The sequence below is a fragment of the Macaca thibetana genome, chromosome 4, assembly GCF_024542745.1.
Source record: "Macaca thibetana thibetana isolate TM-01 chromosome 4, ASM2454274v1, whole genome shotgun sequence".
NCBI classification, from domain to species: domain Eukaryota; kingdom Metazoa; phylum Chordata; class Mammalia; order Primates; family Cercopithecidae; genus Macaca; species Macaca thibetana.
The window spans coordinates 70,498,840-70,525,296 of NC_065581.1; the positions used below are offsets into that span (position 1 = coordinate 70,498,840).

The 26,457-nt window shown below is 39.7% G+C and overlaps 1 protein-coding gene and 1 pseudogene across 4 annotated transcripts in view; one reads left to right on the plus strand and one right to left on the minus strand.

Annotated features, from left to right (window-relative positions):
* The window catches only part of KCNQ5 (potassium voltage-gated channel subfamily Q member 5), a 567,929-nt gene that overhangs the window by 512,044 nt on the left and 29,428 nt on the right, over window positions 1–26,457 (plus strand). The window lies entirely within an intron of this gene.
* LOC126952232 (RNA-binding protein with multiple splicing 2-like) lies at window positions 13,677–24,353 on the minus strand (annotated as a pseudogene).

Consider the following 26,457-nt stretch of genomic DNA (forward strand, 5'->3'; position numbering starts at 1 on the left):
TTAGGTCTAACATTTAAGTCTTTAATCCATATTGAATTAATTTTTGTATAAGGCGTAAGAAAGGGATCCAGTTTCAGTTTTCTGCATATGGCTAGCCAGTTTTCCCAGCACCATTTATTAAATAGGGAATCCTTTCCCCATTTCTTGTTTTTGTCAGGTTTGTCAAAGATCAGATAGTTGTAGATGTGTGCTATTATTTCTGAGGCCTTTGTTCTGTTCCATTGGTCTATATCTCTGTTTTGGTACCAGTACCAAGCTGTTTTGGTTACTGTAGCCTTGTAGTATAGTTTGAAGTCAGGTAGCGTGATGCCTCCAGCTTTGTTCTTTTGGCTTAGGATTGTCTTGGCAATGAGGGCTCTTTTTGGGTTTCATATGAGCTTTAAAGTACTTTTTTCCAATTCTGTGAAGAAAGTCATTGGTAGCTTGATGGGGATGGCATTGAATCTATAAATTACCTTGGGCAGTATGGCCATTTTCACAATATTGATTCTTCCTATCCATGAGCATGGAATGTTCTTCCATTTGCTTGTGTCCTCTTTTATTTCATTGAGCAGTGTGGTTTGTAGTTCTCCTTAAAGAGGTCCTTCACGTCCCTTATAAGTTGGATTCCTAGGTATTTTATTCTCTTTGAAGCAATTGTGAATGGGAGTTCACTCATGATTTGGCTCTCTGTCTGTTTTTGGTGTATAAGAATGCTTGTGATTTTTGCACATTGATTTTGTATCCTGAGAGTTTGCTGAAGTTGCTTATCAGCTTAAGGAGATTTTGGGCTGAGATGATGGGGTTTTCTAAATATGTCATCTGCAATCATGTCATCTGCAAACAAGGACAATTTGACTTCCTCTTTTCCTAATTGAATACGCTTTATTTCTTTCTCCTGCCTGATTGCCCTGGCCAGAAGTTCCAACACTATGTTGAATAGGAGTAGCGAGAGAGGGCATCCCTATTTTGTGCCAGTTTTCAAAGGGAAAGCTTTCAGTTTTTGCCCATTCAGTATGATGTTGGCTGTGGGTTTGTCATAAATAGCTCTTATTATTTTGAGATATGTCCCATCAATACCTAATTTATTGAGAGTTTTTAGCATGAAGGGCTGTTGAATTTTGTCAAAGTTATTTTCTGTGTCTATTGAGATAATCATGTGGTTTTTGTCTTTGGTTCTGTTTATGTGATGGATTATGTTTGTTGATTTGTGTATGTTGAACCAGCCTTGCATTCCAGGGTTGAACTCCACTTGATTATGGTGGATAAGCTTTTTGATGTGCTGCTGGATTCGGTTTGCCAGTATCTTATTGAGGTTTTTTGCATCGACGTTTATCAGGGATATTGGTCTAAAATTCTCTTTTTTTGTTGTGTCTCTGCCAAGCTTTGGTATCAGAATGATGCTGGCCTCATAAAATGAGTTAGGGAGGATTCCCTCTTTTTCTATTGATAGGAATAGTTTCAGAAGGAATGGTACCAGCTCCTCTTTGTACCTCTGGTAGAATTTGGCTGTGAATCCATCTGGTCCTGGACTTTTTCTGGTTGGTAGGCTATTCATTATTGCCTCAATTTCAGAGCCTGTTATCGGTCTATTCAGGGATTCAACTTCTTCCTGGTTTAGTCTTGGGTGGGTGTATGTGTCCAGGAATTTCTCCATTTCTTCTAGATTTTCTAGTTTATTTGTGTAGAGATGTTTATAGTATTCTCTGATGGTAGTTTGTATTTCTGTGGGATCAGTGGTGATATCCCCTTTATCATTTTTTATTGTGTCTATTTGATTCTTCTCTCTTTTCTTCTTTATTAGTCTTGCTAGTGGTCTATGAATTTTGTTAATCTTTTCAAAAAACCAGCTCCTGGATTCATTGATTTTTTGAAGGGTTTTTTGTGTCTCTATCCCCTTCAGTTCTGCTCTGATCTTAGTTGTTTCTTGCCTTCTGCTAGCTTTTGAATGTGTTTGCTCTTGCTTCTCTAGTTCTTTTAATTGTGATGTTGGGTGTCAATTTTAGATCTTTCCTGCTTTCTCTTGTGGGCATTTAGTGTTATAAATTTCCCTCTATACACTGATTTAAATGTGCCCCAGAGATTCTGGTGTATTGTGTCTTTGTTCTGATTGTTTTCAAAGAACATCTTTATTTCTGCCTTCATTTCGTTATGTACCCCAGTAGTCTTTCAGGAGCAGGTTGTTCAATTTCCATGTGGTTGAACGGTTTTGAGTGAGTAATTTCCATTTTTTTTAACAATGCTTATGTTACCATCTCTAGACAAGTTAGTCCAGATGATTTTGGGGTTAACATGTTGACATTTCCTAGCACTATTACTGCTAGCTGAATAAGAGTGGAAAGTTGGGGGAAAATTTACCAGATCTGTATTAGTTTGTTCGCACACTGCTATAAAGAACTGCCTGAGACTGGGTGATTTATGAAGAAAAGTTTAATTGACTCACAGTTCCACACCCTGTATAGGAAGCATGCCTGAGTGGCCTCAGGAAACTTACAGTCATGTCAGAAGGGCGAAGGGGAAGGAAGCGTGTCTTTACATGGTGTCAGAAGAGAAAGAGAGACAGAGAGAGTGAGAGAGTGAGAGTAAAGGGTGAAGTGCCACACTTTTAAACCATAATCTACCCCCATGATCCATTCACCTCCCACCCGGTCCCTCTCCCAACATTGGGAATAACAACTCAACATGAGATTTGGGTGGGGATACAGAGCCAAACCATATCAAGATCTGTTTAGAATTCTCCAGCAGATTTGATTAGTAATATAGATTTGTGATTCTGTAATTTGTAGTGTCATTATAAAACATGGCTGCTTTGATTGCAATCAGATATCTCTGAATATGGTTCGAAGGAAACAGATCTCGTCCTTGTGGAGATAGGATTACATAACTCCCTCTCACTCATTTTGCCATTGATTCAGAATGTTTCCCCCTAAGATGAAGTAGTGTTTTAGCTTAGAATGGTAAGAGCAATTCATCACCAGGCACAGTGGCTGACACCTGTGATCCCCACACTTTGGGAGGCCCAGGCCGGTGGATCACTTGAGCCCAGGAGTTAGAGACTAGCCTGGGCAGCATGACGAAACCCCATCTCTACAAAAGATATAAAAATTAATTGGGCATGGTGGCACATGCCTGTAGCCCCAGCCAGTTGCGGGGCTAAGAAGTGAGGGGATCTTTTGAGCCCAGGAGGTTGAGGCTGCAGTGAGCCATGATCACATCACTGCACTCCAGCCTGGGCAACGCAAAAAGACCCTGTGTCAACAAAAAAAAAAAAAAGCAATTCATTGATCTCATCTAATTTGACTAGTTCAGTTATACATTGAGAAGGCTATCTGAGATGATGTCAGGTATGGAGCAGTGACTATCCCAGTGATCTGAATGTGATTGACCACTTGGCTTTACCAGGATTATCTCACTGTTTGGTTCTAATAAAGGCAGTCATTCTAGTCTATGAATTTACCTTGCTTTTGCTACGCACACTTCAATGATATACTATTGAAACTATAAAAATCTATAAAAATTGGTTTTTGTATGTGAGTTTAAAAAAAAAATGTTTTCACCAGGCTGTGAGTTTTCTGTCTTTATTTGCTGTTGGGAAACTGGTAGTGCTATGACTATAGTATATTCTCAAGGAAATTTTTATGAAAATTGAATTAATCAGACACAGTGCTTAGTGTTGGAGTAAAACAGAACTTGTTTCAAATCCTAGTTCCCCCACTAGGTTGGGTGAGATGAGACAAATGACTTAACCTCACTGCCACTTTAATTTGTTCTCTCTCTTTTTAGGGTGGTAGAAATGATATCTACCTTATAGGGTTATGTGAGTAATAAGATATAATGTGTGTAAAATTCTTGTACAATGCCCAGCACAGAATAGGTGCTCAATATATTAAATATATTATTATTTATTAATTAATGCTGATTTCTGCATTAATTTTGACGAATTGAAATCCTGGACTTGATTAATTTGCATGTATTTGTCTTCCTTTCTTCCAGTACTTGATGACAATTTCTACCTGTGGTAAATGGAAGGTTAAAAGTTATATTCTCATACAAACTTTAGTCCTTTATTCCTTGGAGTGAGTTTTAAGAGTCCTCATGTTGAATAATTCATGTAATCACAGAAATAATACTATGTATCAGGGACCACTTCCTTTATTAAAGATAAAGGCAGTGAAAATACCGCCTTTGCCAGAAATACTTCAGTTACTCTGAGAGGGAGACATTGGTTTACTATATGACAGCACAGTGCATGGCACATAATAGAAGTTTGGAAAATATTTATTTTAAATGAATTAATAATGAACACATTGTGAACAAATAAATGGTTTACTATTTAATTATTCAGGAATCAATTAAACTTTATTAATAAAAATTGTTTTGGGGTTTTAAAAAGCCCACACACAAATGAGATGCATCACAGAGGCAAAGAGTATGATATTATTAAAACTGTTATTGCTGAATCACAGTTCAGCAGTAAGTAAGTGTTTGAGGTACTCAAATCAGTGAGTATTTGAGTGACTCTAAGAAGATAATGAAACTCCTCCAGTATTTTACAGTTGCAATAATTTTTAAGGAATATATAAAAACATATCCTAGTGTTTCCATTTGAATAAAGATAGTATATATAACATATGCAATTAAAAAGAAGAAAGAAAACAAATTTTATTGTGTTTTTCTTTTCACCTTATGGGCAGTTACTAGATGTATGATCAGCAGTTTTAGCAGTAGAGACCATATTAATTGTTTTTGAAAACTCTCTAGTGCTTCGCACCATCACTCAAAACAGAGAAATTTGTTTTAATTAAGTGTCAGGAACTATTTCGTGAAATTTTGCCAGCATTTCTGCTAGCCAGTAAGTAAGGTTAATTGACAATCTTTAACAGAGAATCTTAGAGACATTCATATCATAATTAATGTAATTTAAGATGCTGAGGATGCATGAATTATCTACTCAGTGTAAATGGGGTCTTTGATTGTGAAGAGAAATACTCAAGTGCAGTGGTATCTTACATAATAGATTCCCTCATTAGTGTGAATTAGTATTTCTGAATGTTGTTAATTAGCAAGCCTGGGAACAAACACAATAAAAAATCAAGTTCACCAAATCACAAAAAAGTACTGGTTAGCATATTTGGTAAACATGGGTCGATAACTATTTTGATTGAATCTCCCAGCAACCTAGTTTACTGTGGTAGCAGGCCCTGTGCACAGTATGTTTTACCTGCCATAGGAATAATCAATCATATACCAAAAGTTTGTAATGACTGTTGAAATAAAAAAGTGTTTCAGAAAGTCACTGAGAATATAGTTTTGTGAGGAATAAGGAGATGATGTTCTATTTCTGATGTGACCGTAAAAAGGCATAGAACTTAAGAGAGAAAATAACAACAGTGTCTCTCATTTTCCCAGAATTTATTTCAACTGGCTGTTGAGCCTGCCCTTGCTCTCTTAGGACTCAAGTTAAGTAGAAATGCAGACTGTGTGCAGTTCTGGTCACCTCCTACGGAAGCACTGAGAAGGGAGCAAGTAATAAACCTCAGGAAAAAGTAGTTTTTTTCTTTTGGGTCAAAGAGCAGTGGGTGATTTTTTTCAACATCTGAGATAGAATTGGCGATAAAGAAAAGTTAGAAAAGAAGACATACTGAAAAGTAAAACTGAGGGATGCGAAGCAGGTAGAAAACACTGTATCTACCGTGCTTTTCAAGCTATGGTAGAGTGTCGTGAAATCAAATGAGTGGGTTATGATCAGCATTCTTTTAGTGAAATGAAACAAGATGGGAAGAGAAGTTATAGAATGAGATGGGAGGGTCTGTTGTAAGATAGGATAGGATAGGACAGAATAGGAAATACATATTATAGAATGTATCACAAGTAATAAGAGCCAGTGTCATTTCTTGAGCCCTTTAGGTTTTATTCAAAGATTTTTGGTTTTACCAAAGTAGTATATGTATACCTGGTTTTAAAGGTCAAGTAATAAAGAGTAACACAAAATGAATCACAGACTTAAATATAGAGCATAAAACTTTTAGAAAAAAAGTAAGAGAAGATCTTTGGGATCTAGAACTCAGCAGAAAGTTCTTAGGCTTGACAACAAAAGCACTATCCTTAAAAAGAAAACAGATAGGCTGGGTGTGGTGGCTCACGCCTGTAATCCAGCACTTTGGGAGGCCGAGGCAGGCGAATCACGAGGTCAGGAGTTCAAGACCAGCCTGGCCAACATGGTGAAACCCTGTCTCTACTAAAAATACAAAAAATTAGCTGGGCATTGTGGCGGGTGCCTGTAATCCCTGCTACTCAGGAGGCTGAGGCAGAAGAATCGTTTAAACCTGGCAGGTGGAGGTTGCAGTGAGCCAAGATTGCACCACGCACTCCAGCCCAGGCCACAGTGCCAGACTCCATCAAAAAAGAAAGAAAGAGGCCGGGTGCAGTGGCTCCTGCCTGTAATCCCAGCACTTTGGGAGGCTGAGGCGGGCAAATCACAGGGTCAGGAGATCAAGACCATCCTGGCTAACATGGTGAAACCCCGCTTCTACTAAAAATACAAAAAATTAGCCGGGCGTGCTGGCGGGTGCCTGTAATCCCAGCAACTCGGGAGGCTGAGGCAGGAGAATGGCATGAACTCGGGAGGTGGAGCTTGCAGTGAGCCAAGATCGCGCTACTGCACTCCAGCCTGGGCAACAGAGCGAGACTCCGTCTGAAATAAATAAATAAATAAACAAATAAAAAGGAAGGAAGGAAGGGAGGGAGGGAGGGAAGGAAGGAGGGAGGGAGGGAAGGAAGGAGGGAGGGAGGGAAGGATGGAGGGAGGGAGGGAGAGAGGAAGGAAGGAGATAAAGTGGACCTCACTGAATTAAAAACTTTTGCTCTGCAAGTGACACTAAGGGGATGAAAAAAAAAGCTGCAAACTGAGAGAAAATATGTGCAAATGACGTATCTGACTAGAATATATAAAGAACTCTCAAAACTCCACGAGGGGGGTAAAAAAAAAAAAAACACCAGTTGAATTAGACAATAGGCAGAAAACATGAAGGACATTTCACCGAAGAGCATATAAACATGGCAAATAAGTGCAAGAAAAGATGTTTAATATCATCAGCCCCATGGGGAAAGGCCAGTTAAAACTACAGGAGATATCACTACACACCTGCCAGAATGGCTAAAACAAAAAATAGGAACGACACAAAATGCTGGGGGAGATGTAGAGAAGCCGGATCACTTACACATTGCTGGTGGGAAAACAGTTTAGTAGTTTCTTAAAACTATTTAGTTAGCTACTATCCGACCAAGTAATTTTATTCTTGGGCATTTAACCCAGAGAAATTGTTATGTTCCCATAAATCCTATATATGCATGGTCATAGTAGCTTTCTTTGTAATGACCCAAAACTGGAAACAATCCAGAGTAATATTAATATTTATTATATAATATATTACATATATTAGTATATTACATATGATATATTAATATATTGCCTATGATGATATTATGTATGTACTATAAATATTTAAAATACAACTGAGTAGTTTTCCATAGCATGTATGTGCCACAATTTGTTTAACCTTTTGCCTATTGGTCAAACTTTTCAATAGACAAAAGGTTAAAGAAATTGTGGCACATACATGCTATGGAAAACTACTCAGCAGTAAAGGTGAATGAAGTATTGATACACACAACAATGTGGTTGAATCTTGAGAGAATTATGCTGAGTGAAAATATACCAATCCCAAAAGATCACATATCATTAATTATTAAGTATTACTGATGTATCATACATTAGTGTAGTGTGGGAAGTGTATATATATATATGTGTGTGTGTGTGTGTGTGTGTATCTCCATTTATGTAACATTCTTGAAATTATAGAAATGCATATCATGAGTGGTTGCCAGTAATCATGGTGGGAGCTGGGAGGAAGGGGGTATGGCTCTAAAAGGACACAACATGAGGACTCCTTGTGGTGATGGAAATGTCTATATCTTGACTGGATCAATGTTAATATTCTGGCTGTGATATTTCACTATAGTTTTGCAAGATGCTCCCATTGTAGGAAACTGAAGAGAGGGTACACAGAATCTCTGTGTTGTGTCTTACAAATTGCATGTCAATCTACAATTGCCTCAAAATTGAAAGTTCAACTTAAAATAATAAAAGGCAAATGATATAAGCCCTTTGTTACAGATTATAATGATTTTCTTCCTCAACTCTCCCACTCTATCCCTAGGCCCCTTTCCAGGAGCAGCCATTTTCTATTTATTTTAGCTATTTCTCTTGATATTTACGTATCTCCATATTTTTCCAATAATATGAGTGTACTGCTGACTTCTGACTAATTCATTTTGAATACCGTTTACTTTCTATTCTGGTAAATGAAGATTTCACTCTTCCTTCTGCAGACCCTCCCAACCTTTCAACATAAGTCACTATAGTTTTTTGAGAAGTCAAAATTCAGTGTCTACATTATGTATACATATTACATTACACTATGGTTGTTTCTTACCTTTTGCTTTTCCTGTAGTAAATTAAATAGCTTGTTGATTGTTGCTGTTTTCATAATTCTTCCCACATCTTCCAATAATCTCTCAGTAATATTTTCCACAAGGTAAATTGCGTCAGGTGACCAATCGGTCCCATTGTGACTTTTCTTTGAGAACACATTCTGGAAACCTCCATTCTTCTTTTACCTGAGCTGGCCGCTCTCTAAGCCTGCTGCACAGCCATTATCTTTTGAATTCCTTTTTATTTTCTTCTAGATTGGATTCTCAGTTTTCAGGATCTCGTGTTTTTGTCTTTCTTGATTCACTCCATTATTTCAGAGAGTAAAAATCCAGGTTTTTTTAGGTAAAAAAAGATGATATGATGATAGAAGGCATGATGATGACAGCTGTCAGTGTGTCTGTCCCTCAATTCACACTAGTCCTGTCTGGACCAATTTCCCTCTCCACCTGGCACACTGCCTTCACACGGGAATTTTCCTTCACTGCCACCCTGCTGACTCTTGTTGTGTCTCTCTGTGTCACCCTGCTCTGTGGCTGTGTCTCCCTCTCTCTTTGTTTACTTTGCCATTTTGATGAAGTACATCCTATCATACATTCCTGAGAAGAGTGTCTGGAAGGCAAAATTTTTAAGAGCTTGTATGTCTGGAAATAGTTAGTAACCATTCTAGAATATCTTATTGGGTTTTTTTTTCTCCCTGCATTTTCTCTGTTATTGCTTTATGAAAATCTGTTATTTGAAAGTTGGACTTGCATACTGGCCCTGATTTTCTTATCCTTCCTCTTTCATTTTCTACCTCTTTGTCTTTTTGTTCTACTTTCTAGGAGTTTTGGCCAATTTTATCTTCCAAATCTCTTACTAAGATTTTCATTTCTGCTATCATTTCTAAGGTTCTTTGTTTTTGTTGTTGACTAAGGGTTCTTTTATTTTAGTATCCTATTTTTGTTGCATGGATAGAGTATTTTGCCTTATATCTGTGAAGATATTGACAATGTTTTGAAATTTTCATTTCCTTAGTTTCTGTTACCTTCTAGTTGCTTTTGATCTCCATTTTTGTATTGGAAGATTTCCTTAGATACTTAGTAAACTGGAATGTTTTCTCATAATAAAATGTTGAAGACTAGAAGGGTGACTGGAGTTTCTGAGTGTATTACAGCTGATTAACTTTGATCTTCACCATAGGTTGACTTGAGTCAACCAATTTTGGGGGAATTCCTGGCAACAGTATCTTTAGCTCTTTTTTCTTGCACTGATCAGATTCCCCAGAGAGTAGTTACTCCTGGAGGGAAAAAGTCTTACTACCATTATTATGATAGTGAGCAGGTTGCACTGGGTCTTCAACATTCAATCTGTTTATGATCACTTAATACCCCAGCTTTTGGTTGAATACCTGTCCTTTGACTGTGTTGGATGTATCTTTGGATGAGGGGGTGACCTCTTATCTAAAGATTTCCATCTTCTGCTGGAATAGAAAAGGACCATATGCCCAGGAGTCTGGGAGAGATTGCACGCAACCTTCCATATCTTAGTTATCCCCCCTTTATGCTTGGATCAAGAAGTACCTAATGTTGCCAATTCCTGAGCCTTTTGAGTTTTCTAAAGTGTAAATCTTGTTGTTCCTAGCTTTTCTCAGTGTTGGCATAGGGTTTTCTTTCTGGTATCAGCTAGTCAGTTACCTAACTTGTCCATCTGCTTTCCCACTTCCAAAATTATGTTGTTGTCATCTCCTTTCCTTTTCTCTTCTTTTATGGGTTTATGTCTTTTTTTAAAGTATTTCATCACTATAGTTTTAGTGGGTTTTTCAAAAGGAACAAGATTAGATGTATATGTTCAATCTACCATCTTAACCCAGAAAGAAACTTCTGTCTTATTTATATGTGTATGTGTGCATCTTTGTATGTGTGTGTGCTGAATCACAGCATAAACTATAATCCTTATTTTGGATGAAAGTCAAAGAAGTCAGTTAGTCCAGGCCAACAAAAAGTCATCAAGTTCAGTCAAAGGCTAGTCATATTTTCTCTTTGCTATGAAAGCCTCCCATAGAGCTGAGAGAGTTTTGAAGACATTTTTTCAGAATGTGGTATTCATAGGAAGCTCTAAGTCTATCTCTTTAGAAAAAAAACAAAAAGGTAAGCTACACTTCCTCTAATAGTGCATTTAAATGTGTCCTCCATTTCTATTTTGAGTACTAGGATTATTTATTCTGGGTCCCAAATTTTCACGTCAAGAAAGTCATAATACTAAATAAGTAAAATAAAAAACAATAAAAATAACAAGTAATCCCAGCACTAAGTTATACAATCTGTATCAATCTGTAATCTCTAATTCTGCTAAAAAAATAAAAAAGAAAGAAAAAAGAAAAAAAAAAGAAAGAAAAAAAACGCTTGCTCTCCAGGTTGCATCTACTTTGGCAAAAATGCATGGAAAATGCAATTACCTGTTCAAAATATTAAAATTAGCTCTTTAACTAGAATATTGCTTTAAAAGCTCAAAAGGATATTTAGCTTTTAAGCCAATATGTGCTGCAGATATGGATACCTAGAGGCTTTTTTTTTCAATAAAAACAAATTTTCAGAATTTTTTTCAAATATTGTATCATTTCTACAGCCTAGAAAAAAATGTAATGAGAGTATGTTCACAGATGTATCAGAATTTTTATTTGAGCATTATCTTTTATTTCTATGGGAACTCAGTGAGGTGATTTTCTAACTCTTAATTTTAAAAAACTCACTTGTAAGCTATTACTTCAAATCTCCTAAGACTCAGAATTGAGTAAACAATGGTCACATGATTAAGATTTTACAATTTGTTGCTACAGTACCAGCAATATAAGGTATTGAGATAAATGTCAGTTTGGAAAAGGTGATAGGTGTGAAATATCCAAAAGTGACATGTGAAGTAATGCTATCTTGCTGTAAAGTATTCAGATTTCCATTAGTGTTACATTGTTCCTGAAGAGAAAAAATAAGTCTGGATTGCCTTCTTTTTTATATTAATGTGGATGATACCGATAACTAGTGAGAGAGAGAGAGAAATCCCTCTTCCTTTTGTACCAATGTGAACACTCTTCTATTATTTACTAATTATAAATGTATAGATCCAAGAGTTTAAAGTGGGCTTACAGGTTGCATTTCCACCTAAAAATAAACATGCAGCATACCATATTTATTCAACAAATATTTCCTGAGTTCTACTATAAAAGGTATTCGTTCTTTTACTTTAAACTTCTTCTGCCTCTTAAATATTTTCATGAGCTAATAGGGGAAGATTCTATTTAAAATGTTTATAAAAAGTAAACATTATGTGGAAATTTGGGGTTTTTTCACAGTAGCATTTTGAAGTATACCTAGTCATGAATGATCACAAAAACAAAACGAAAATTTATCCATAGTACAACAGAAAACAATAAGGCCAAAATCCAGAGGTTAGCTACATGAATGACAAGGCACAGTCCTGCCCTCATGGAGCTCACTGTCTAACAAGGAAAGGGGCTTGTAAGCAATGAAATATAATACAGTGTAATAACTGAGAAGACACAGGCATACGCAGTAAAGGAAGGGCCGCATCAGTCTTCCTTCAAAGAGGTGGTAGAATCTTGAAAGTCTTGTCACTGCAGAGCTAAGCCTGAGGCTCTAAACTCCATCATGCCACCCTCCACACTTCATCCTCTGTGCTTAGGACCTTTCAAAATAAAAGAAGTTGCTAGACTGCAAAATAAAATTATGGTTTTCAAAGTGCCACAAAAGTTACATGTAGGCTGAAATTAAAATGGTGTGTTCTAATTATTCTGATGTTCTCCACATTGTGAGTGTCCCTTGCTATTGTTGGTGCCCCGTGCATATTATAATCTGTCCACCACAAATTCAGCACCTAGAAATTACCAGTCAAACAAATAAGAAAAGCAAAGAGGATGGATGAGAGTGTGTAGACGATACCCCTTGGGAGAGTGTCCAATGGTGATGGCGCTTGAACAGCACCTAGAGAAGCAGTTGGAATTTGGTGTGGCTGGAGCGTGGGATTGGAAGGCCATCATAAGATGAGGCTGAATGGGAACTTCTGGGACATCAGAACCAACTTCCTTCCCAAGGCAACCAGAAATGTTTAACTTTCCATCTATGTTGAGAAATTGACTTTGACATTAAACGTCAATTGATGTACAGGAAGAGACTGGAAGGGAATATATCAAAATTTGATATGATTTGTCTTAGAGTGTTAAAACCACAGGTGATTTTTTTTCTTTGTCTGTGATTTAATTTAAAATTCAAATTTTCAAGGTTTCTATAATGCACATGTGTTACTATTATAATGAGAGAAAAACAAGGTGGAAATAAAAACTATTTGAAAGGAAAAACATCTAGAGTAAAGAATACATTATCAGGAGTATTTTTCTGGGTTCTTTATTCATGCCTTGAGGACCTAGTTTGGCTCTTGGTTACTTAGCAGCATCCAGTGTAGAACAGAAAGAAAAGTCCCTAGCCAAGGACTTAGTGAAACGAAATTGTGCTACTGCATCAGGGCCCAAGCAGTTACTCTAAACTCTAGTTGGATTAAAGGAATTGTCTTTGGACTAGCACATGTCTAAAATTGTAACTCTAAATTTAGGATGATATTTCAGGTTTTGAGAAATGATAGCAGAGGGTGGCAGGGGGTGAGTAATTGAAATACAACCAGCAGCAGAAGGAAGGAACCCTTGGAAAATAAATTATAATTCTTTACAAGATATAATAAATTAGTTATCACCACCATTAATAGTAGCCATTTTAATGTGTGTTCCCCATAGCATAATGAAATAGAATCATCACATACTTTATTTAAATTCCTAAAATAAAAATGAATTGTGAGGCTGGGCACAGTGGCTCATGCCTGTAATCCCAGCATTGTGGGAGGCTGAGGTGCACAGATCACCTGAGGTCAGGAGATGGAGACCAGTCTGGCCAACATGGTGAAACCCCATCTCTACTAAAAATAGCCAGGCGTGGTGCGCACCTGTAGTCCCAGCTACTCTGGAGGCTGAGGCAGGAGAATAGCTTGAACCCGGGAGGCAGAGATTGGAGTGAGCCGAGCGGCACATTGCACTCCAGCTGGGCAGCAGAATGAGACTCCATCTCAAAAAAAAAAAAAAAAAAAAAAAAAAAAACAAAAATGAATTGTGAACTTCTAGCCCTCACACTTTCACTGCAAGTAACATATCACAATAATGGTTGCTTTTTTATGATGATGCATAAATATTTTGTTACAGGGTACAAAAATACTTTTCACTTTTTGGTTGATTTCAAGGTTTGGAAAGAATGAGGAGCAGCGGCAGGCAGGGTGACTGTGGAGAGGTGAACAGAACGGCATAGAGGGCGTTCCTATGACTGCTGGCCCATCCGAGAAGATGGGAGCAGAGAAGCCCAATTTGAAAGGAAAAGGCAAACCCCATCTATCTGTTGGGTGGAGGCGGACGCTGAATCTGGAAGCGTGTGGGGCCGCGGGAGCGTGGTGGGTGCAGGAGCGAGGCGAGCAGAGAGGGGCCAGGCAGGATGAACCGCCGGGGGCCAGGACCTGTTGCTATGGTGACAGCGTGAAAACAAACTGTACGCTGACATATACACAAGTGTAAGCGTCTTCATTCGTGCGACAAAACATGCAAAATTAAACGCCTCGTTTCCTCGAGGGGAGCTACAGAAGCAAGTTTGGGTGGGAGGTCAGGACTTGCAGGGTCCCAGTGACCCTCGAAGCTGAATCTGGGCACCCCAGCGAGAAGGTCCCCAAATCCTCCTGAGAGGCGTTGGAGAAAGGCTTGAGGGTGCAGAAAAGGGCTGAAGAAGAGTAGGAAGGGGAAGGAGGAAGGGGAACAGGAAGGAGTATACTGGCCGCCCGGGGGCGGTGGGAGCTCAGGGGCCACCACTGCTGGTGATCCCAGCACCACCACAGATTCCCAGAACCAACTCCCCGGCGACCAGACGGAAGAACTAACAGAAATGATGATACTTCCATCCTTGCTGAGTGGTGTCAGAGGATGGGTACCAGCGCACCTGGCATGGAGGGCGGCGGCAGCTGCAGTGGCAGCTGGGTAGGTGAATGAAGCATGGGTGATGGGTGGGGTCAGCTCTGTAGTGCACAAAGGGTAGGAGCCCAGGCCTCTGGGGATGCAGGGATCAGAGCAGCCCCCTTCAGCTCATAGGGGTCCCGAGAGATGAAGTAAGTGTGCTCCTCGGGCGGGGTGCACTTTGGTGGGATTTGGATTTGCCGTTAGCTTGCTCTTGGCCATCTTGGTGTTGGCTTTGGCAAACTCTAGTCTCAGGGCCTGTGGGTTCTCGGGATCTAAGCGAATACGGTTCAGCGCATTATTGGCCGCTTCTGCTCCTGCCCAGCTGTCAAAGATCACAAAACAAACAAACAGTCTCGCGGTGAGCTTGATCACGGACTCTTCATACCCCCTTGAAAGGCCAGAAGAACAAGTAGAGTTCTCTGGGTTTAATGTCCATGGGGAGGCCGCTGATAGTGTCCGGGCCTCCTCCTCCAGGACGCCGCAGGAGCCCGCACTGGAGCCAGTGCAGGTGCCGCCACCTCGCTCGCCCTCTGGTTGCTCCTGGTGCGGGGGACGGGGCGGGGCGGTGGGAAGTGAACGTCCAGGCAAGCGCGGCGCCGGCCCCAGCAGGGAGTGGGCATGGTTACCTTTAAGACTTGGAACTTTGGAAGATTTTTTTTGGGGGGGGAGGGGGTGCGGGGAGACGGAGTCTTCCTCTGTCGCCAGGCTGGGGTGCAATGGCGCGATCTCGGCTCACTGCAACCTCCACCTCCCGAGTTCAAGCGATTCTCCTGCCTCAGCCTTCCGAGTAGCTGAGACTACAGGCGCCCGCCACCACGCCCGGCTAATTTTTGTGCTTTTAGTAGAGACGGGGGTTTCACCATCTTGGTCAGGCTGGTCTCGAACCTGACCTCAGGTGATCCGCGCGCCTCAGCCTCCCAAAATGCTAGGATTACAGGCGTGAGCCGCCACACCCGGCCCGGAAGATGTTTTTTTTCTTCATTCTGTTTTCCTATTTTTCAAATACTTCATATCAAAAAGTATACATTATTTTTGTGATGAAAAAATTCTTAAATTCCTTAGGAAACTTTAAATAAAATATAAATAATTTATAATCTCATGCACTAGTACAGCTAATTTTATTTTTACATATTCTCTTCTAGCTACTTTTCTTTTCACATACTATTGTACATAGTTATAATCAACATAAGTAGTTTCCTATTTTAATTTCATTGCACATTTTAAAATATTTTCATGTTATTACATACTATTCATAATTGTATTTTTCTTTTTTTTTTTTTTTTTTTTTTTTTTTTTTTTTTTTGAGACGGAGTCTCGCTCTGTCGCCCAGCCCAGGCTGGAGTGCAGTGGCGCGATCTCGGCTCACTGCAAGCTCCGCCTCCCGGGTTCACGCCATTCTCCTGCCTCAGCCTCCCGAGTAGCTGGGACTACAGGCGCCCACAACCGCGCCCGGCTAATTTTTTTTTTGTATTTATTTTTCATAACTGTGTAGTACACCTGCATGATCAAATGCTATAATTTACTATAATTTACAGTTTTCTATTTTAGGGCATTGAAACTTATATAACTATTTTTCAATGGTAGGTGATAAACATTATTGCATTAAGCTACATTTCTATTCTTTTTGAACTTACTTTCCGAAGGAAACTTCTCTGGTATAAAATTGTAAGATTGCTGATTACATAGCAAAGGCATGGAATCAATCTAAGTGCCCATCAGTGACAGATTTGATAAAGAAATTGTAGTATATACACACCATGGATACTATGCAGCCGTAAAACAGAATGAGATCATGTCCTTTGCAGGAACACGAATGGAGCTGGAGGCCATTATCCTCACCAAACTAACACAGGAACAAAAAACCAAATACCACATGTTCTCACTTATAAGTGGGAGCTAAATGAGGAGAGCACATGGATACAAAGAGGGGAACAACACACACTGAGGCCTACTTGAGGGTGGATGGTGGGAGGAGAGAGAGGATCAGAAAAAATAACTGTTGGATAGTTCCTGGGTGATTAAATAATCTGTACAACAAACATGATTTTACCGATGTAATAAACCTTCTCATGTCCCCCTGAACTTAAAAGTTTAAAAATCAAAAATAAAAATAAAAAGATTGCTGATTATACATTAAGTCTTTTATTGCCATAAAAATTTAATCTAATTTATATTGTCACCAGCAATGTCAAAGTGTGCCAAATTTATCTCAATTTTGTATTAGTTATTATTCTTATGAAAATTAAATAGGTATAAGTTCATGCTTTTAATTTACAATATTTAAATTTCTAGTAAGACTGAATAATTTTCAGTCATTTTTTACTAGTCTTTCCTGACTGACTTATTTGTACATATATATTTTGGATTGTGATTCATTCAAATAAGTTCCTTATACATTATAGATATTAAGCCTTTTTTATATTTTGGAATTCTTCCATAATCAAGAATTTTTGGCATCGTAATTTAGTTATTGTGGGAAGTAACATGTTCTGTCTTCATTATCAAAGCTGCCAGCTCTCTCCTTTATAATTTCTCCTATTGCCCCAAATGTGAGGACGTTATTATTCCTCACAGGCAAAACAAGTGTTTCTGCTATGTCTTTGACAATTGGGTTTTATTTTTGTCGGTGACTGTGTAAGCTACTTGTGTGTAAAAGCAGTAGTGATTTCTTTAAAAGAGAAAGAGGGCCAAAGCCTGAGAAGAGGTGTTTTGATGGCTGCGGGTAGAAGATAATGACTGGAATTCAGAAGGCTGAGGCCTTCAAGCTCAATTAAAGATGACTAGAATGTTGTGATAGGACAAAACCTTGTTCCTATATCACCAATTTATCAAAGGATTTTTAAATTGCTTTTCTGTTTTTTATGACGTAGTCATTCACTGCCGTCTTGTGAGGCATGTATGTTGTCTCAAATTGCTGCTCTGCAAAATATATCAGCAGCACCAAGGAACACAGGATGGCGGGTTAGCCAAACACACTGCTCAGCTCTGGCTGAGAGAAACCAGGAGATGTCATTTTTCTACCTACAACCGGTGGTCTTTGCCCTTGGCTATACATTGGATTCCTTCAGAGAGCTGGGAACTCCAATGCCTGGGTCCTAGCCTTTGGTTTCTAATGTTATTGGTCTTGAGAGCATCCTGGGTTTTGGGATTTTTTTAACACTCCCCAAATGATTTTAATGTGCAGCCGAATTTGAAACCCACTGTAATCATTTCATCAAGAAATGCAAAAAACATATCCAAAATAAAAGAAATCAATGTATCGAAGAGATAGCTGTACTCCCATGTTTATTGCAGCACTATTCACAATATCTGAAATATGGACTTAACCTAAGTGCCCGTCAGTGAATGAATAGATAAGGAAAATGTGGCATAGATACACAATGAAATATTATTCATCCATTAAAAAGAATGAAATCCTGTCATTAGCAGCAACGTGGATAGGACTGGAGGCCATTATGTTAAGTGAAATAGGCCAGGCACAGAAAGAAATAGATCATATGTGCTCATTCGTATGTGGGACCTAAAAAAGTGGATCTCATGAAGACAGAGCTTAGACTGGTGATTGCAAGAGGCTGGGAAGAGAAGTTGGGAATTGGAAGAATGAGAATGAAGAGAGGTTAATTAATGGCTACAGTTTGCTAGAAGAAGTAAGTCCTAGTGTTTGATAGGTCAGTAGGGTGACTATAGGTTACAACAAGCTGTTGTATATTTGAAATAGCTAGAAAAGAATAATTCAAATATTTCTAGCATAAAGAAAAGACAGATATTTAAGATGATGGATAGCCCAAGTATACTGATTTGATCTTTACAAGTTTTATGAATGTAATAAATTATCACATGTACTCCAAAAATATGTACATCTATGTATCAATGAAAAATAGAATTATTTTTAAAAAGAAATGCAGAAAGAATCTAATCTGTAAAAGGAGGTAACTAAGAAAAAGAACTAGAAACTGCCTGTCCTTCTTCCATAAATACCTTCATCTTACTGGTAAAATTTCATAGTGGAAATAGAAATATGGTCTTTGGACATAGCAGAAGTTTCCAAAATGTTCTTCTTTACCATCCTCTTTCTTCATCATCTAAAGTCCAAGTGGTCCTTTCCAGACAGTATGGAAAGTAGCAATTAGTAGTTTTTCAAAATTCAAAATTTGGCTTAGATCTTTTTATTTTATTTTTATTTATTTATTTATTTATTTTATTTAGAGATGGAGTTTCACTCTTGTTGCCTACACTGGAGTGCAATGGTGCGACCTTGGCTCACTGCAACCTCCTCTTCTCAGGTTCAAGCAATTCTCCTGCCTCAGCCTCCCAAATAGCTGGGATTACAGGTGCCTACCACCATGCTCAGCTAATTTTTTTGTGGTTGTATTTTTAGTAGAGATGGGGTTTCATCATGTTGGTCAGGCTGGTCTTGAACTTCTGACCTCAGGTGATCCACCTGCCTCGGCCTCTCAAAGTGCTGGGATTACAGGCATGAGCCACCGCGCCCAGCCAGCTTAGATCTTTTTAAATGTTGAGGAACAGAGTACTTGAAAGCAAATCCTGAACACTGCTAATTAATAGGAAACAGGAAAGGCTTGGGGAAGACAAATAGTTGCATTTTATATTTATTTTTCTCCCTAATGCCAAGCATGGACCATTCATGGGGCTAACTCTGCCAGAGAGGATCCCAAGGGGATCCCTCACAGAGAGCAGGACTTTGGGGAGGACCTTGTTCCATGGGCATTTTGCCCTTTTCTGAGTAGGTTTTGACTAGGTGGTCACATGAGTTCACGGTCCCATAACCTACATCTCCCAAAATACCAGAACAGAGAGGCAAACGTGTAGTTGGAGAACAGAGGGCCAACCTCAGCTGGAAATTTAGCCCCTCCTAAGCACTTTAGCATTCAGAGGGGTTTAAGCCCCTAGGAGTAATAAGAAAGACATTTAATGTGTTATTAACGTCACTGGAAAGAAAATTGACAACTCAAGATACAGCAGGTCCACAAATAAAATTGTTTCCTTCAACATCGTTTTGTTAGATGGATGAGAAAAAAAAAAAAAAAAATGATTCTTGGCTGGACCACTGTCTGTGTGGAGTTGGCACATCCTCCTCAGGCCTGTATGGGTTTTCTGCAGGTTCTCTGGTTTCCTCCCATATCCCAAAGCTGTGCACTGAAGTTCATTGGCGTGTCTAAATCATCCTCATCTGAGTGAGTGCGGGGGTGTGTGTGAGCATGCTCTGCTATGTGGTGCTTCCTGTCCATGGCTGTTAGCTGCCTTGTGCCCTCCACTGCCAGGATGGGCTCCAGCCACCCTCAACCCTGAACTGGAATAAGTGGGTTGGAAAATAAATGAATGAATGCATACAAATTATTGTAAAATCAAAATTTGTCAGAGCAGACTCAGTGGCTCACACCTGGAATTCCACACTTTGGGAGGTCAAAGCGGGAGGATCATTTGAGGTCAGGAGTTCAAGACCAGCCTTGGCAACATAACAAGACCTCTCCATCTCTGCAAAGAATTAAAAAATGAAAATAAAAACTAGCCAGACATAGTGACATGTGCCTTTAGTCCTAGCTAAAGGGAGGCTAAGGAGGGAGGATAACTTGAGCCCAGGTGGTTGAAGTTGCAGTTACCTATGATCACACCACTGCACTCCAGCCTAGGCAACAGAGGGAGATGCTGCCTCAAAAATAATAATAATAATAATAAATAACCATACTTCTGGCAGTAAAATGAGTTTGGTTAAAAATAACTAAATAGGCCAGGCATGGTGGCTCGCACCTGTAATCCTAACACTTTGGGAGGCCGGGTGGATCACATGAGGTCAGGAGTTCAAGACCAGCCTGGCCAACATGATGAAACCCCATCTGTACTAAAAATACAAAAAATTAGCTGGGCATGGTGCAGGCACCCGTAATCCCAGCTACTCGGGAAGCTGAGGCAGGAGAATTGCTTGAACCCGGAGGGGCAAAGGTTGCAGTGAGCCAAGATCGCACCACTTCACTCCAGCCTGAGCTAAAGAGCAAGACTCTGTCTCAAAAATAAAATAAATAAATAAGTAAATAAATAGCATACAATAATCATACAAATACACAACAACTGATGCAGTAGGAAAGCACCCAGCAAGCCCACCAATATTCGCTCTTGTTTTTTAACTGTATAGTGGTAGGAGGTGCCCCTTCTAATTTTCGCTTGGCAATCATTTATTCTTTGATTTAACCTCCCCCACCATGACCACTGTCACTCAGATTCACCAAAAATTAGGTAAATAATTATCTTACTTGTTTTTATTAATATTTCTTAAATGTATATGTAGCTCACATTTGTTTCAGTGTTTAATATTGTGTTTTGTGTCTTTATGTAGAAATTGGTGATGTTTTTGTGACCAGAAATATGCCATAGGACTTTAACTCTTGTTTAGATCACATAGCTGTGGTAAAATCGTTTTCATTATACATGATTTCACTTAAAGTCACAATTTCCAAGAACCTACCGAAGGCATTAAGTGAGGACTTGGTGTACTTATGAAGCAGAAAGACGGCATCTTGCTCATCTTTGTAGCTTTGAAGCAAGGAAAAAAAATTCCCTAATTCACTCCTGCCTCAACACATGCCAGCAAAGATATATTTCCTATTCATTTGCTCTGACTACACCTACCCAAAAAAAAAGCAGGATTGAGTGTTTAATTTACGGCTTAAGCAATCAAATTATAAAGTGCTATATAAAACTGCACAATCAGATGCATTTGACTATAATGTAATTGATGACTGACTCTCATCCTCTGTCCAGCCCTGTTCCTAAACAGGATGAGTCTCTTACTGGGGTACAGGATGTTGATGGGGAGTGCAACATTAGGCTGGGAGGTAATGTCTTGTAATCATTTGGGATGTTCTCAGGTTCATTTATGTGTGAACAATATAGTTTCACTATCTTTACTTTTGTGCTTATTGTGACTGTACACATCTGCTGAAAGAAAGTTTTCCATTAACTTCAAAATTAAAGGACTCTGTATTTTGTGCTATTTCATTATTTGGACCTGCATTATCATGTTATGGCTGGTTATATTGTGTTTTCAAATACGGAAGTTATAATATAGGCTTGCAGGATCTGTCTTGTAACCACTCCAGTGTTCCCCAGCTTCCTGAGATATGGGAAGAGACTAAGATAGAAGTACCTCTCATTCAGATTCAGATGAGGGAAAGCAGTCATATGCCTCTATTTTGAAGGACAGCATAAAATACTCTTGTGAATTCTGTACTGACAATCTTTTTTTTTTTTTTTTTTAAAGAGACTGGGTCTCACTCTGTTGCCCAGGCTGGAGTGAAGTAGTACAATCATAGCTAACTGCACCCTTGAACTCCTGGTCTGAAGCTATTCTCCCTCTTCAGCCTCCTGAGTAGCTTGAATGACTACAGGCACACACACCACCATGCCTAGCTTTTTTATTTTTATTAATATTATTATCTGTAGAGACGGGGTTGCCCAGGCTGGTATCAAACTCCTGGCCTTAAGCAATCCTCCTACCCCAGCCTCCCAAAGTGCTGGGATTAAAGGAATGAGCCACCATGCTCAGATGTACTGGGACTCTTGATAAAGTTTGTTATTCAATATTTCTTTTGGGGAGCTAACATCTGGGCATCTCCCAGGGCTCCGTAATGATGGCTGGTGGCTTCAGTTTTGTCAGCCACCCAGTCTGTATATGAGTCCTCTATTCCACCTGACCTCTCCCCATCCCTTACACACACCCCTTGAAGTTCCAGAGTCTGTATATTTCCAAGGCTCCTTTGGGTGTGGCCTGGCCCAGCACATGGCCATGGTGACCACATTGCTCAAAATCAAATCTCTGGATGTTATGGGGTCCACACCATGCCAAGTGCACCAGCCATGTGAAAGAAAATGTGATGCGGGGGGAGATGGGAACCCAGATACCAATAAGAGATACAAGAAGGGCAGCTGGGTGTGGTGGTTCACACCTGTAATCCCAGCACTTTAGGAGGCCAAGGCCGGCAGATCACCTGAGGTCAGGAGTTTGAGACCAGACTAGCCAACATGGTAAAACCCCGTTTCTACTAAATATTTAAAAATAAGCCAGGTATGGTGGTGGGCACCTGTAATCCCAGCTACTCAGGAGGCAGGAGAATTGCTTGAACCCAGTAGGCAGAGGTTGCACAGAGCCGAGATTGTGCCACTACACTCCAGTCTGGGCGACAGAGCAAGACGCCATCTCAAAAAAAAAAAAAGAGAGACAGAGATACAAGAAGGGCAAATCTGGAAGCAGTCAGAGGTGAGGTTCAGGGTCAGACAGCTCCAGAACCCAACTGCTGGGGTTTAAGTTCTCATTCTGTCATTTATTCTCCAAGTGTCCTTCAGCAAGTTCCTTAGCCTTCTGTTCTTCACTTTCATAATCTATAAAACAAGAGGTAATAGTAAAACACACTTCATGGGGTTTTGATACAATTAATTAAAGTTCTTGGCACATAATTAGATTTCTCAAAAAAAAAAAAAAAAAAAAAGGCCGGGCGCGGTGGCTCAAGCCTGTAATCCCAGCACTTTGGGAGGCCGAGACGGGTGGATCACGAGGTCAGGAGATCGAGACCATCCTGGATAACACGGTGAAACCCCGTCTCTACTAAGAAATACAAAAAACTAGCTGGGCGAGGTGGCGGGCGCCTGTGGTCCCAGCTACTCGGGAGGCTGAGGCCGGAGAATGGCGTGAACCCGGGAGGCAGAGCTTGCAGTGAGCTGAGATCCGGCCACTGCACTCCAGCCTGGGCTACAGAGCGAGACTCCGTCTCAAAAAAAAAAAAAAAAAAAAAAAAAAAAAAAAAAAAAAAAACCTCTTATTACTATCATCATCATTATTGTCCTGGAGTAAAGAATTGGAGGCCATGAAGGAAAGTTTCCCCAGCTGTATTCATTTCCTTGGGCTGCCATCCCCAGTTACCACAAATCAGGTGACTTGAAAGCACAGAAATGTATTATCTCACAGTACAGGAGTCCAGAAGTCTATGAAATCATGGGATCATTATGGTTGCTTCCTTCTGGAAGCTCTGCAGGAGAAACCATCCCCTGCCTCTCTCCTAATGACTGGTGGTGGCCAACAATCCCTGGTATTCCTTGGCTTGTAGATGCATCACTCCAGTCTCTGCTTCCATCTTCTCTGTGTCCCTGTGTCTTTTCCTTTTCTGTTTCATAAAGACATTTTTGCTGCATTTAGAGTACCCCCAATCCAGTGTCATCTCATTTTGAACCTTACATTAATTACATGTGCAAGACCTTTATTCCAACTAAGGTCATATTCCAGTGTTCCACGTGGACATCAATCTTGGGGTAACTCTATTCATCCTACTACAGCAACTAAGAGCAGGTTAAATAAAATCAGAAGAAACCACGAACAATTCCTGGAAAGAATGTCGTCAAACCATGGTCATGATGTTTATGGGCTAACAAGACTGTGTTGTGTGGGTGGTCAATCCAGCAAACTGGGCTACCCTGAAGGTCATCACTGAGTCCGAACCAACTGTCAAACACAGAGTTAATCAATGTACTCTCATTCCAACTGGGGCAAACTTCTCTGGAGAAAACACGTATCTGATGGGAGCAAGCTATGCACATCAGGTAACACGCACGTGTAGTGAGCTCTTTGCCCTGTCTCTCCTGACATGTTGTAGTCACCATTTAACCCCAAACTCATTCTGACACTGAGTAATGCAATGCAAAGGGCATGGGCTTTGGAGCCTCAGGGAACTGAATTCTAATGTCATCCTTTGCAACTTACTAGCTCCACTTGCCACCTTCATGGCCTCAGATGAGGTACTTACCCTCTCCAAGCCTTAATTTCTGCATCTGAAAATTGGTCATAATACCACTAACAACTTGTAAAGTTGCTCTACGTATGAAAACTAATATATGCAGAAGCTGCACCTAAGTACCTGGTGTAAATTTCAATGAGTGATTGCTATTTGTCTTAGTCTATTTGCACTGCTATAACAAAATGCCTGAGACTGGTTAACTTACAAAGACTAGAAATTTATTTCTCACAGTTCTGGAGGTTGGAAGTTCAAAATGGCACCTTGCTACTGAGTCTCCCATAAGGGACAAACGTTATGTCCTCACATGGTAGGAAGACCAGAGGGCAGGAGGGCCTACCTAGTTCACTCCAGCCCTTCTATAAGGTCACTAATCCCATTCATGAGGGCTCCACCCTCATAAATGAATCACCTCCTAAAGTTCCCACATCTTAATACTATCACACTGGTGATTAAGTTTCAACATATGAATACAGGAAGACAAATTTAGAAAAATAACACTATTAGTATCATTATTGTGAGGTAGTAATTTCATCTCTCCCCTACTAGGCTTGAGGGCAAGAAAGCCAAAGGGACCTTGAAGAAGAGCTGTGAAGATCCATGTGTCTACATGTATCTCATCATCTCTTCCCCCACCACCACCGGCATTACAGCACAAAAGTAAACTGCATAAACACACTGTAAATATTCATTGATGTAAATGACACACAAACGGCATTACAAATATAAGCACTGCCTCAATGAATGAACCTCCAATAGCCTTTCAAAATTTGGAGCCCAACCAGGACAGCCCATGGCAAAGTCTTTCCCTTTCATGACTTAGCAAATGAACACTGCACAGAGCAAAGGCAACACAAAGTAGTATTCATCCTCTAGTGTATGTCAACATTTAGAGAGGATTGGACCATATAAAAATGGTATTTGTAGGCCAGGCACGATGGCTCACCCCTGTAATCCCAGCAATTAGGGAGGCTAAGGCAGATGGATCACTTGAGGCCAGTAGTTTGAGACTAGCCTGGTCAACATGGTGAAACCCTGTCTCTACTAAAAACACAAAAATTGGCTGAGTGTGGTGGTGTGGGCCTGTAATCCCAGTTGCTTGGGGGCTGAGGCATGAGAATTGCTTCAACCCAATAGGTGGAGGGTACAGTGAGCCAAGATCGTACCACTGCACTCCAGCCTGGGCGACAAAACAAGACTTTGTCTCAAAAAAACAAAAAAAAGGGGTATTTGGAGGCCACATAACTCCTCTTTCATGAGAGCATTTTTATTACTTTATTTACTTTGTATTACCATAATAACACATGTTCACTGGAGAAATGTTAGAAAATACAGGCAAGCAAAAACAATAAAATCATTCTTAATTTCAGATATGTAGAGTTTTTTTCTTTAACAATATATTGTGACACTTTCCCAATCATTAGACTTCAACATCATTTTTTAAAGTTGTCTAATATTCCATTATATAAACCTACCAATATTCATTTAACCTATCCCCCATCAGAGGAATTTTAACTTCATTCCAATGTTTTGTTACTGTAAACAGAAATGCAATGAAATGAGTTTATTCCTTATTTGTTTTACAAATTCATAATAATTTGGCATTTAATATAACCCTGCTCCCTTCCCCAAACACTTGCAATTAACCCAAAAGTAAATTTCCTTCGTTTATGAAAAACTGATTTTTTATCCAGTCTGAAAATCTGCTCTCCGCTTTGGCTGTATGATCTGAAGCAAGCTCTTTCCTGGCCGCCTGTATCCAGTAACTAATAAGTAGTCAGCATTCTTGGCTCTGGCTACTTAGCTTACTTGTTCAGGTCATAAGGCTAATGGGGTCAATGTCATGGGATGTGAGCTTGCTATATACAGGCCAGTTAGTTACAAGTCCAAAGACTATTTCTGTAACTCCAGGCAGCTGTCATTTAAAAACTGGCTGTTAGTTTCCAAGGAACTGGGCAAAAGAGCATAGGTAGATCCACACAAATCCATCACCAGTACTGGAAAGATAATGTGTCAATAGCTTCATCTTGCCCATAGAAAACAGTTCAGAAAAGTATTCATATTTAAAACTGGGGAGGCTGTGGAAAAACAAGAAAGAATAATATTGGCAAGACAATTGGCTGACCTTATACATATCTTGGCTTATCAGCTTAGTG